This window comes from Theropithecus gelada, chromosome 7a (genome assembly GCF_003255815.1).
Source record: "Theropithecus gelada isolate Dixy chromosome 7a, Tgel_1.0, whole genome shotgun sequence".
NCBI classification, from domain to species: domain Eukaryota; kingdom Metazoa; phylum Chordata; class Mammalia; order Primates; family Cercopithecidae; genus Theropithecus; species Theropithecus gelada.
The window spans coordinates 42,339,987-42,354,077 of NC_037674.1; the positions used below are offsets into that span (position 1 = coordinate 42,339,987).

Below are 14,091 nucleotides of genomic sequence, written 5' to 3' on the forward strand. Positions count from 1 at the left end.
ATATATCTAAGCAAATATATACATCATGCTTAGAAGAGTGGTTGGCACATAACGCCATTAACACTCATCACTTGCTGTCAGTCTTCTGTCTTGCCCTCCTCTGGGTGACCCTTGGGCTGGGGTGGGATGAAAGGAAGGTGGTGCTGACCTGTGAGGAGTCAGAGAAAGCAGTGCAAAGGCAGGGATACTGGACTGGAGGTGACTCCTGTAGCGGGAAGAAGGAAATGTGTTTGTATGACACTGGGGTATGCCAGGCTCAGTGCCAGGCACTTTCTTCCCTTCCACAGTCATACCAGGATAGTGCTGTTATTTTATAATCTTACAGATGGGGACTGAGGCCCCAGAAGGGCAGTGACCAGGCCAAGGTATTGCAGTTAGTGAGGGGTGGAGCTAGTGCTTGGTGGGTCTGCCTGGCCAGCTTAACCTCAGCCACCCTCATGTGCCCCATGCTTCCTCCTCCCCTGCAACCCAACTCAAGCCCTAGAGGGGGATCCAGGAGGCCAGGGCTGGCAGAGGAACAGGGAGTCTGAGGGGTCTTGGGCATGAAGCTTGTGGCTCCTTCCCTAGGGCCCTGGTTTCCCCTGGTTGGGCCTCCTTTTTGCAGGGCAGCGGGACAGGTCTACTGAATGGACCTATCATGGGTTTGGCTCCTCCTGGCTTTGCTTCCCCTGCACTTTCTGTCCCTCTGTCCCATGACTGGGAGGCATGACTGGGAGGCAGGCCTTTGGCAGATACGTTAAAACACCAGCAGGGGGTACTTCTGGTTTCAGCTCTGATGTATAAAGAGCTTGGAAGTTGTCACACCCATCCTCACACCATGAAATAAGTTGAACAAACTGAAAGTCAACAATGTTTCTTAATTCTCATCAGAGAATTAAAGTCACAGGGCAAACTGCCACTCTGAAATCTGGGGAGATGAGTGAATACAGCCAAGATCAGCTTACTTGAAGCAGAAACCACTGGAGCCAGGAACTGTTGGGAACACTTGAATAGTAATTTTGATGAATTTCTGGAAATTAAGAATGAACTTGTTTGAAAATTAAAAACTTCTGGGGGCCTAGTTGTAGGTCTCCCTTCAATACTTAAGTGGGTTTTACCTCCAGGAACCCGACCAGACTGACACTGGGAAGATCAGAGAGAAAAAAAAAAAAAAAAAAACCCTGTTCCAGACAGAAAGAGTGGAAAAATCACCATTTGAAATACCCCTAGAGCTTTCTCAGTGAAAAAGGCCAACCCTCCCGAGAAATTACTTTATCAGAGCCTTGTCTGACTGGGGCAATTAGACAACTCAACCCCTTCCATCCTTCCTGTCTGTCTTACTTAAGGAGAAGGGAAAAAATAATGGGGCCAAAAAATGCTTCTGAAGGTCACAGCCCAGGGGCTCAGGCCAACTAAAAAACTAAGATTTAACAATAAGAGTATAGAATGCCTCCTCTCCCCAACATTTTATTTCCACCACCACAACAGGTCTTCAGTATAATAACAATGAATTACAACTGAAACAGCTATAAGACACAGACTCTTTAAGAAGAAGTTCTTAGGGAAACCCAAAGTTAACCATGGAGAAAAAAACAAACCAAGGAAATTAAAGGAAAGCAAAGCCTTTGGCACCTACAGCTATAGCAAAGCCTTTGGCACCTTTAGCTATAGCAAATCTTAAACACAGCTCAGCTCTAGTAAGATTAAAATAAAAACCCAGGCTAAACATGGTGGCTCATGCCTGTAATCCCAGCACTTTGGGAGGCCGAGGTAGGTGAATCACTTGAGGTCAGGGGTTCCAGACCAGCCTGGCCAACACAGCAAAACCTCATCTCTACTAAAAATACAAAAATTAGCCAGCCATAGTGGTGGGTGCCTGTAATCCCAGCTATTCAGGAGGCTGAGGCAGGAGGATCACTGGAACCCGGGAGGCAGAGGTTGCAGTGAGATGAGATCACACCCCTGCACTCCAGCCTGGGTGACAAAAGTGAGACTCTGTCAAAAAAAAAAAACAAAAACTACCCCCCCACACACACACATTAAAAAAACAAACAAACAACAACAACAAAAAATCCAAAAAACAATAATCAGAATTAGCTGGGCATGGTGGTACACGCCTGTAATCCCAGCTACTTGGGAGGCTGAGGCAGAAGAATTGCTTGAACCTGGGAGATGGAGGTTGCAGTGAGCCTGATTGTACCATGGCACTCCAGCCTGGGCAACAAGGGTGAAACTCCACCTCAAAATAAATAAATAAATAAGAAACAAGTGCAGTGAATAGAAAATAATTACAAACATGGTAGATATTAATCCAACTATATCAATAATCACTTTAAATACAAATGCTATAAATGTACCAATTAAAAATAGGCTGTCAGAGGAATAAAAAAAAGCTATCTGTTGTCTACAAGAAGCCACTTTAACTATAAAGGTTAAAAGTAAAGAGACAAAATCTAACACTTGTTCATGACAAAACTCTCAAGAAAGTAGGAACAAAGGAGAATTTCCTCAACTTGTAAAGAATATTTGTAAAACTTTAGCGCTAACATCATGCTTAATAGTGAGAAATTAGATACCTTCCAGTGAAGGTCAGAAACAAGCCAAAGATGTCCCCTCTCACCACTCCTATTCAACATAATACTGGAATTTCTAGCTAATGTAATAAGATAAGAAAAAGAAAGAAAAGGTCTATAGATTAGGTAGGAAGAAATAAAGCACTCTTTATTCACAGATGGCGTGATAGTCTATGGAGAAAATCTCAAAGAACTTCAAAAGAACGACTAGAACAAATAGCAAAGTTTCAAGATACAAAGTTAATATACAGCACTGGGCGTGGTGGCTCATGCCAGTAATCCCAGCACTTTGGGAGGCTGAGGTGGTGGATCACCTGAGGCCAGGAGTTCGAGACCAGTCTAACCAATATGGTGAATCCCCATCTCTACTAAAAATACAAAAATTAGCCAGGTATGATGGCCGGTGCCTGTAGAACCAGCTACTCAGGAGGCTGCGACAGGATAATTGCTTGAATCCTTTTAGCAGAGGTTGCAGTGAACCGAGATTGAGCCACTGCACTCCAGCCCGGGCGACAGAGCAAGGCTCCCTCTCAAAAAAAAAAAGAAAGTTAATAACAGAAGTCCATTGCTTTCATAGATACCAGCAATGAACAACAACAATTTGACATTAAAAATGCAATAACACTTACCAAAAAAAAAAGGAAAAAAGAAAAGAATTTTTTATGTATAAATATAACAAAATGTGTACACGAGCTACACAAGGAAATGATAAAACTAATGAAAGAGATCAACCATCTAAAGAAATGGAGTGCGCAGGAGCGGAAGCGCCCAATGGTGAAGGCAACCCGGCCTCCCCTCCCGTCCCTGCTCTGCCCACCTGGTCCCCGGAAGTCTGTGAGTGACTTGGCCGCCTTTGATGCTGGGTCCTGGAGCTCTTCGTTGGTCCGCAGCCTTTGTCAGTCGTCCTTGCGGGCCAGCTTGAGGCGCAACATAGGCCCAGGAGCCTCAGAGGAGGAAGAGGAGGAGGAGGAAGCTGCTGCAGGAGGCCCATGTCATCCATCTTACTGAGGAGCTGTCAGGGCCGGGCGGCCTCCCGCCTCCCACCACCCCACGTCGCTGCCCTGAGGGGTAACCTGGGGGATCGTGCTGGTCTCCGTCGCAGGGCTGACGAGCCCCGTGAATGTTCCATTTAGCTGCCGCACACCCGCCTATCCGGTGACCTTCCTTCAGAGGCCATCACCTCAGCCGTTGGCCTGTGAGGCGGGAGCGCTGGCACACAGTGGCAACGGTGGCGCCATGTTTGGTGGTCACGGGACCTCAGGACCTTCCTGCGCGCTCCTGGCACTCATCTCCCCACCTTGGCAACGACTCCGTAGTCAAGTCCTCCAAGGACAAGAACAAGAAGCTGCAGGAAGGCAGCCCCGTATACAGCCCCGCTGAAGAGGCGCCAATGAAGTCTGTGGGGCAGAGGGTCCTGGACAGGCTGAAGCACTATTACCACGGCTTCTGCCTTCTCTGGACCGCCACCAAGATAGCCACACACACGCTCTGGAGGATTCTCAGTGGCCACATGCTGACCAGCTGGGAGCACAGGCAGTTTGTCCGTGTCTGTGCTGACCTCTTTTGCCTGGTCCAGCTCCTGATCTTTGCAGTGGTGCTTTTCATGGAGTTGCTGTTGCTCATGGTAGTGAAAATCTTTTCCAACATGTTGCTGTCCACATTTGAGACCCAGTCCATCAAGGAGGAGAGACCGAAGAAGCAGCTATGGGGGAACTGGAACTGGCTAAATTTCTCCAGGACACCATCAAGGAGATGGCTGTGAAGAACAAAAAAGTGAAGGGGAGGACTGCCAAAGACTTCTCCATGTTTTTCCAGAAGATCTGAGAGACAGGAAAGACTTAACAGCAAAGAAATCATGCGCTTTCCCAAATTATTTGAGGATGAGCTGACCCTGGATAACCTCACCTGCCAGCAGCTGGTGGCATTGTGTGAGCTGCTGGATCTCCAGGCCATAGGCACCAACAACTTCCTATGCTTTCAGCTCACCATGAGGTTGAGGGCCATAAAGGCCAACAATGAGCTGATTGCTGAGGAAGGGGTGGACAGCCTGAATATCAAGGAACTGCTGTCGACATGTAGAACTCGAGGGATGTGGGCCCTCTGGGTTTCAGAAAACCATCTGAGGAGCCTGCTGAAGCAGTGGCTGGATATGCATTTGCATCAAGAGATCCCCATATCACTGCTGTCATTGTCCCGAGCTATATACCTCCCAGACACCCTCTCTCCTACTGACCAGCTCAAATCCACCTTGCAGACTCTTCCAGAGATAGCGGCAGAGGGAGCCCAGGTGAAAGTGGCCAAGGTTGAGGGCGAGCAGGTGGACAACAAAGTGAAATTGGAGGCTACATTACAGGAGGAGGTGGCCATCCAGCAGGAGCACAGGGAGAATGAGCTGCAGAAGCTATCCCAAGAAATGAAATGGAAGAAGCCACCCCTGAGAGGCCAGTGGCAGACCAGCAGCCAGAAGTGCCTGATATGATCCTGCCCTCAGAGGCCCTGAAGGACACTGTCCCTGTGCTGGGGATCTTGAAGGAAGAGAAAATAACCAAAGAAGAAATGGGTGTACTTAGTGACTCGTGTTCTAAACTGAAGGAGCAAAATAAGTCCCTAACCAAGGAGAAGGAGGAGCTGGAGCTACTGAAGGAGGACGTCCAGGACTATAGTGATGATTTGCAAGAGATCAAGAAGGAAGTTTCTAAGATCAGCAAAGAAAAATATGTGGAAAAATCTAAAGCCAGCAAGACACTGACAAAGAGAGTTCAGCAGATGATCTGGTGGATAGACAGCTTGATCACACAGCTGGAGATGGATCAGAGGCCTGGCAAGCTGGGCCAGGCAGAGGGCTCAGGGGGAGCGGGAGAGAAAGTCATCAGTATCACCGAGCTCATCAGCACCATGAAGCAAATCAAGAACATTCCAGAAAACAAGCTGATCAGCTTGGCCTCAACACTGGATAAAAATTAAAATGGCAAGGTCAATATTGACAACCTCATTAAGGTGATTGAGCTGGTGGACAAAGAAGATGTTCACATCTCTATCAGTCAGGTAGCTGAGATAGTGGCAATGCTGGAGAAGGAGGAGAGGTGGAGAGGAAGAAGAAGGCTAAGGGAAAGACTGAGGAGGAGGCTGCAGAAGTGAAGAATTAGGGCTGGTCTTGGCTCTCAGGCATGTTGGTGGCCCTGCAGGTGTCTGCCTCCATCCTGCTTCACTAGCTGTTGTGGTAATGACCATAATAGTGATCACTTTGAGGTGATTTTTTTTTTTTTTTTTTTTTAGTACTAGAAGAAATAAATTTTATTTATTTATTTATTTATTTATTTATATTATACTTTAAGTTCTAGGGTACATGTGCACAATGTGCAGGTTTTTTACATATGCATACATGTGCCATATTGGTTTGCTGCACCCATTAACTTGTCATTTACATTAGGTATTTCTCCTAATGCTATGCCTCTCCCATCCCTCCACCCCATGACAGGCCCTGGTGTGTGATGTTCTCTGCCCTGTGTCCAAGTGTTCTCATTGTTCAATTCCCACCTACAAGTGAGAACGTGCAGTGTTTGGTTTTCTGTCCTTGTGATAGTTTGCTCAGAATGATGGTTTCCAGCTTCATCTATGTCGCTACAAAGGACATGAACTCATCCTTTTTTATGGCTGCATAGTATTCCATGGTGTATATGTGCCACATTTTCTTAATCCAGTCTATCATTGATGAACATTTGGGTTGGTTCCAAGTCTTTGCTATTGTGAATAGTGCCGCAATAAGCATACATGGGCATATGTCTTTATAGTAGCATGATTTATAATCCTTTGAATATATATCCAGTAATGGGATTGCTGGGTCAAATGGTATTTCTAGCTCTAGATCCTTGAGGAATTGCCACACTGTCTTCCACAATGGTTGAACTGGTTTACACTTCCACCAACAGTGTAAAAGCACTCTTATTTCTCCACATCCTCTCCAGCACCTGTTTTTAATGCTTTACTTCCAACTACGTGGTCAATTTGGAATAAGTGTGATGTGGTGCTGAGAAGAATGTATATTCTGTTGATTTGGAGTGGAGAATTCTGTAGATGTCTATTAAGTCTGCTTGGTGCTGAGTTCAAGTCTTGAATATCCTTGTTAACCTTCTGTCTCGTTGATCTGTCTAATATTGACAGTGGGGTGTTAAAGTCTCCTATTATTATTGTGTGGGAGTCTTAGTCTCTTTTTAGGTCTCTTGGGACTTGCTTTATGAATCTGGGTGCTCCTGTATTGGGTGCATATATAGTTAGGATAGTTAGCTCTTCTTGTTAAATTGATCCCTTTACCATTATGTAATGACCTTCTTTTGATCTTCTTTTGATCTTTGTTGGTTTAAAGTCTGTCTTATCAGAGACTAGGATTGCAACCCCTACTTTTTTTTTGCTTTCCATTTGCTTGGTAGATCTTCCTCCATCCCTTTATTTTGAGCCTATGTGTATCTCTGCACATGAGATTGGTCTCCTGAATATAGCACACTGATGGGTCTTGACTCTTTATCCAATTTGCCAGTCTGTGTATTTTAATTGGGGCATTTAGCCCTTTTACATTTAAGGTTAATGTTGTTATGTCATTATGATGTTAGCTGGTTATTTTGCCTGTTAGTTGATGCAGTTTCTTCCTAGCATAGATGGACTTTACAATTTGGCATGGTTTTGCAGTGACTGGTACTGGTTGTTCCTTTCCATGTTTAGTGCTTCCTTCAGGAGCTCTTGTAAGGCAGGCCTGGTGGTGACAAAATCTCCAGCATTTGCCTGTCTGTAAAGGATTTTATTTCTCCTTCACTTATGAAGCTTAGTTTGGCTGGATATGAAATTCTGGGTTGAAAATTGTTTTCTTTAAGAGTGTTGAATATTGGCCCCCACTCTCTTCTGGCTTGTAGAGTTTTTGCCGAGAGATCTGCTGTTAGTCTGATGGGCTTCCCTTTGTGGGTAACCTGACCTTTCTCTCTGGCTGCCCTTAGCCTTTTTTCCTTCATTTCAACCTTGGTGAATCTGACAATTATGTGTCTTGGGGTTGCTCTTCTCGAGGAGTATCTTTGTGGTGGTCTCTGTATTTCCTGAATTTGAATGTTGGCCTGCCTTGCTAGGTTGGAGAAGTTCTCCTGGATAATAACCCGAGAAGTGTTTTCCAGCTTGATTCCATTCTCCCTGTCACTTTCAGGTACACCAATCAAATGTAGATTTGGTCTTTTCACATAGTCCCATATTTCTTGGAGGCTTTGTTCATTTCTTTTTACTCAGAACTTCTCTTCTCGCTTCATTTCATTAATTTGATCTTCAATCACTGATACCCTTTCTTCCACTTGATTGAATTGTCTAGTGAAGCTTGTGCATGCATCACGTAGTTCTCGTGCTGTGGTTTTCAGCTCCATCAGGTAATTTAAGGTCTTGTTTACACTGCTTATTCTAGTTAGCCATTCGTCTAATCTTTTTTCAAGGTTTTTAGCTTCCTTGTGGTGGGTTCGAACATCCTCCTTTAGCTCGGAGAAGTTTGTTATTACTGACTTTCTGAAGCCTACTTCTGTCAGCTCGCCAAAGTCATTCTCTGTCCTTCTTTGTTCCATTGCTGGTGAGGAACTGCGATCCTTTGGAGGAGAAGGGGTGCTCTGGTTTTTTTTTTTTTTTTTTTTTTTTTTTTTTTTTTTTTTTTTTTTTTTTTTTNAAGCTCTGCCTCCTGGGTTAACGCCATTCTCCTGCCTCAGCCTCCTCAGTAGCTGGGACTACAGGCGCCTACCACCATGCCTGGCTAATTTTTTGTATTTTTTAATAGAGATGGGGTTTCACTGTGTTAGCCAGGATGGTCTCGATCTCCTGACCTTGTGATCTGCCTGCCTTGGCCTCCCAAAGTGCTGGGATTACAGGCGTGAGCCACTGTGCCTGGCCGATGCTCTGGTTTTTATAATTTTCAGCTTTTCTGCTCTGATTTCTCCTCAACTTTGTGGTTTTATCTACCTTTGGTCTTTGATGATGGTGACCTACAGATGGGGTTTTGGTGTGGATGTCCTTTTTGTTGATGTTGATGCTATTCCTTCCTGTTTGTTAGTTTTTCTTCTAACAGGTCCCTCAGCTGCAGGTCTGTTGGAGTTTGCTGGAGGTCCACTCCAGACCCTGCTTGCCTGGGTATCACCAGTGGAGGCTGTAGAACAGCAAATATTGCAGAACAGCAAATATTGCCACCTGATCCTTCCTCTGGAAGCTTCATCTTAGAGGGGCACCCGGCTGTATGAGGTGTCAGTCGGCCCTACTGGGAGATGTCTCCAAGTTAGGCTACACAGGGGTCAGGGACCCACTTAAGGAGGCAGTCTGTCCGTTCTCAGAGCTCAAACACTGTGCTGGCATCCCATTACTGGGTATATACCCAAAGGATTATAAATCATGCTGCTATAAAGACACATGCACACATATGTTCATTGCGGCACTATTCACAATAGCAAAGACTTGGAATCAATCCAAATGTCCATCAGTGACAGACTGGATTAAGAAAATGTGGCACATATACACCATGGAATACTATGCAGCCATAAAAAAGGATGAGTTTGTGTCCTTTGTAGGGACATGGATGCAGCTGGAAACCATCATTCTCAGCAAACTATCGCAAGAATAGAAAACCAAACACTGCATGTTCTCACTCATAGGTGGGAAGTGAACAATGAGATCACTTGGACTTGGGAAGGGGAACATCACACACTGGGGCCTATTATGGGGAGGGGGAAGGGAGGAGGGATTGCATTAGGAGTTATACCTGATGTAAATGACGAGTTGATGGGTGCTGACGAGTTGATGGGTGTAGCACACCAACATGGCACAAGTATACATGTGTAACAAACTTGCATGTTATGCACATGCAGAACTTAAAGTATAATAATAATAATAATAATGAAATATTGAGGCTCAGCTAGGAGAGGAATGAACATCACTCAAAGATAGATAAAGTGACATATGAGACTTTGTACTATATTAGGGTAAGAGCTAGCTGTTTTCAGTTACAAGAGGAAGTATTACATAGATGGAAGCATAACTATGTATTTGCAAATTAAATGTGTTCTAAAAAAAAAAAAAGAAAGAAAATGTGGCACATACATACCATGGAATACTATGCAGCCATAAAAAAAGAATGAGTTCATGTTCTTTACAGGGACATGGATGATGCTGGAAACCATCATTCTCAGCAAACTATCTCAAGAACAGAAAACCAAACACCGTATGTTCTCACTCATAAGTGGGAGCTGAACAATTAGAATGCATGGCCACAGGAAGGGGAACATCACTCAGGGGCTGGGGTGCTAGGGGAAGGATAGCATTAGGAGAAATACCTAATGTCGATGATGAGTTGATGGGTGCAGCAAACCACTATGGCACATGTATACCTATGTAACAAACCTGCGCGTTCTGCACATGTATCCCAGAACTTAAAGTATAATATATATATAATACTGTGTGTGTGTGTGTGTGTATATATATATATATATAAAAACACTGTACTGGGAGAACCACTGCTCTCTTCAGAGTTGTCAGACAGGGACGTTTAAGTCTGCAGAAGTTTCTGCTGCCTTTTGTTAAGCTATGCCCTGCCCCCAGAGGTGGAGTCTACACAGACAGGTGGACCTTGTTGAGCTGTGGTGGGCTCCATCCAGTTTGAGCTTCCAGGCCGCTTTGTTTACCTACTCAAGCCTCAGCAATGGCGGACACCCCTCCCCCATCCAGGGTTGCTGCCTCACAGTTTGATCTTGTACTAGCAGTGAGCAAAGCTCTGTGGGCGTGGGACCCGCTGAGCCACACGCGGGATATAATCTCCTGGTGTGCTGTTTGCTAAGAGCATTGGAAAAGCGCAGTGTTTAGGTGGCAGTGTCCCAATTTCCCCGGTACAGTCTGTCATGGCTTCCCTTGGGTAGGAAAGGGAAATCTCTGACTCCTTGCATTTCCCAGGTGAGGCGGTGCCCCGCCCTGCTTCGGCTCGCCCTCTGTGGGCTGCACCCACTTTCTGACCAGTCCCAACGAGATGAACCAGGTACCTCAGTTGGAAATGCAGAAATCACCCGTCTTCTGCATCGATCATGCTGGGAGCTGCAGACCAGAGCTGTTACTATTCGACCATCTTGGAATGCCCCTCAAGGTGATTCTTAATAGCAAGTCTAATACTTTGTCTGAAATAAGTCAGAAGCTTCCATTAAAAAAAAAAAAGAAGGCCGGGTGCGGTGGTTCACGCCTGTAATCCCAGCACTTTGGGAGGCCGAGGCAGGTGGATCACGAGGTCAGAAGAGCGAGACCATCCTGGCTAACACAGTGAAACACCGTCTCTACTAAAAAAAATACAAAAACAACTAGCCGGGCGTGGTGGCGGGCACCTGTAGTCCCAGCTACTCGGGGGCTGAGGCAGGAGAATGGCGTGAACCCGGGAGGCGGAGCTTGCAGTGAGCCAAGATCGCGCCACTGCACTCCAGCCTGGGTGACAGAGCCAGATTCCACCTCAAAAAAAAAAAAAAAAAAAAAGAAAAAGAAAAAGAAAAAGAAAATGGAGAGATATTCCATATTCATGGATAGCAAAATTCAATATCATTAAGATGACTCTTCCCAACTTGTTCTATAGATTCAATGCAAACCCAATTAAAATCTCAGTGAATTATTTTTTGATATTAACAGAACAGTCAACATAATTACTGAAAAGGAAGTCAGAGGACTGACATTACTTGACTTCAAAGCTTACTATAAATCTACAGTAATGAAGACGGTGTGATATTCATGAAAGAATAGACAAACAGGTCAATGGAACAGAATAGAAGGTCCAGAAATAGACCCATGTAAATATAGTGAACTGATCTTTGACAAGGGACCAAAGGTAATTCAATGGAGAAAAGGTAGTCTTTTCAACAAATGGTGCTAGAACAACTGGGCATCCATGTGCAAAAAAAAAAAAAAAGTCTAGACATAGACCTTTATACTTTTCATAAAAGTTAACTCAAAATAGATCATATACCTAAATGTAAAACATAAAACTATAAAGTTTCCATAAAATAAGAGAAAATCTAGGTAACTCTGGGTTGACAATGAGTTTTCAGGAAAAAACACCAAAACTATGAACCATGGAAGAAAAAATATCTAAGTCGGACTTCATTAAAATTAAAAACTTTTGTTATGCAAAAAACACTGTTAAGAGAATGAAAAGACAAGCCACAGACTGGGAGAAAATATTTGCAAGACACATAGCTGATAAAAGACTTTTATTCAAAATACATGAAGCCAACCTGGACAGTATGGCGAAACCCTATCTCTACAAAAAATACAAAAATTAGCTGGGCATGGTGGTGCATGCCTGTAGTCTCAGCTACTCTAGGAGGCTAAGGCAGGAGGATTGCTTGAGCCCAGGAGGTGGAGGCTGCAAAGAGCTGTGATCACTGCCACTGCACTCCAGCCTGGGTGACAGAGTGAGTCCCTGTCTCAAAATATATATATGAAGAACTCTTAAAATGTAACAATAAGCAGACCGTCCAATTTTTAAATGGCAGAAGATCTGAATAGACACCTCACCAAAGAAGATATACAGATGACAAACATACATATAAAAAGATGATCAACCTAAGTTATCAGTAAGGAATTGCTCATTGAAATAACAATGAGATACCACTGCAGATTTATTAGAATGGCCAAAATCCAAACTGACAATACCACATGCTAGCCAGGATGTGGAGCAACAGGAACTGTCTTCATTGCTGGTGGTAATGCAAAATGGTACAGCCACTCTGGAAGACAATTTGGCAGTGTCTCACAAAGCTAAACGTGCTCTTACTACACAATCCAGCAGTCACACTCCTAGGGACTTATCTGGTTGAGTTGAAAATGTATGTCCACATAAAAACCTTCACACATGAGTGTTTATAGAGCAGCTTTGTCCGTGATTACCCAAAAGTGGAAACAATCAAGATGTCCTTCAATAAGGGAGTGGATAAACTGTGGTACACCTCAACAATGGAACATTATTCAGCGGTAAACAGAAATGAAGTATTAAGCCATGAACAGACATGGAGGAAGCTCAAATGCATGTTATTGCACTTCTTAGCCAAAGGCCAAGAAGCCATTCACATGCCTATTACTAAGTGAAAGAAGTCAGTCTGAAAAGGCTACGTACTGTATGATTCCACCTGTTCCAGAAAAGATAAAACTAAAGACTAAAAAATTTAATGATGTCCAAAGGTTTAGGGGTAGGGATGAATAGGTGAGGCAAAAGGATTTTGGGAGCAGTGAAGCCATTCTGTTATAATACTGTAATGTTGGATACATGACATGCATCTGTCAAAACCCACAGAACTGAACCACACACAGAGGGAACCCTAATGTAAACTGTGTACTTCAGTTAATATGCATCAATATTGGTTCATTCGTTGCAAAAAATGTACCACACTCATGCAAGATGTTAATATTGGAACTTTGTATTCTTTGCTTAATTATTCTCTAAAATTGCTACTAAAGAATAATGCCTATTAATTTAAAAAAAAAAAAAAAAGCAAGGCAACTCTTCAGAGTTCCATGTCCTTAGACAGTGACCACCGGCTAGCTGCATATGGCATCCAGGCAACATCTGGAGGCTTTAGTATCTGACAGAGATCAAGTCATTGTTTAAGGAACAGGGCCTCTGGAGCCTGACAGACATGTGATATAATCCTGACTCTGTCACTCACCTGCTGTGTGACCTTGGTTCACTCACTAAACCTCTCTGAGCCTCAGGTCTAGGTCTCTCATCTGTAAAGTAGGGGCAATAATAGTAACTATCTTGTGGGTAGGGTGTTACAAAGATGAAATAAGACATTCCATGGAAAGTGCTTCAAATACTCCCTGGCTAGAGGTAAGACCTCAATAAATATTACCTGCTCACATTATTGGTAAGAAAAAATGAACACAATTCTGAGCTCTTGCTGTATATCACTTCCTGCTGCTCACTGGAGACTCAGAAGTTCAAACACTGGTCTCCCTCTAGGGCTCACTGTCTATGAGACTTACACTTACCAACCTCCTGGGGCAGAAACCACTGACTCGCTGCAGGAGGAGTGCAATGTGAAGCAGGCTTCGCTGAGGGGTAAGGCTGGGAAGAGACTCTGAGATGGGACGTTTGAGATAAGCCCCAAAAGATGACGTTTATTCCAAGGTGAGAACTGAGCAACTTGCTCAGATGGCCTGAGCAAGGCTTGGAGGATCGCTAAAGCATGGTATATTCCACGACTGGCAAGCAGTTTGGTGCACATCATGGACCCTAGAGAAAATCAGGACTGGAAAGGGCAGGATGCAGAGGTCACCTGGCCCAACCATCTCACTTTAGAGATGAGGAAACTGACAGCCAGCGGGAGAGGAAGAGACCTCCTAATTGTCACATTTCTAGATTTGTTTTCATCTTTTTTTTTTTCTTTTTTTTTGGAGATGGAGTCTCGCTCTGTCGCCCAGGCTGGAGTGCAGTGGCTCAATCTCCGCTCAATACAAGCTCTGCCTCCCAGATTCAGCCACTCTCCTGCCTCAGCCTCTGGAGTAG

The 14,091-nt window shown here is 44.3% G+C and overlaps 1 pseudogene; it reads left to right on the top strand.

Annotated features, from left to right (window-relative positions):
- Nucleotides 1-3,541: 3,541 nt before the first annotated feature.
- Nucleotides 3,542-5,698, top strand: LOC112628020 (annotated as a pseudogene).
- Nucleotides 5,699-14,091: the final 8,393 nt, after the last annotated feature.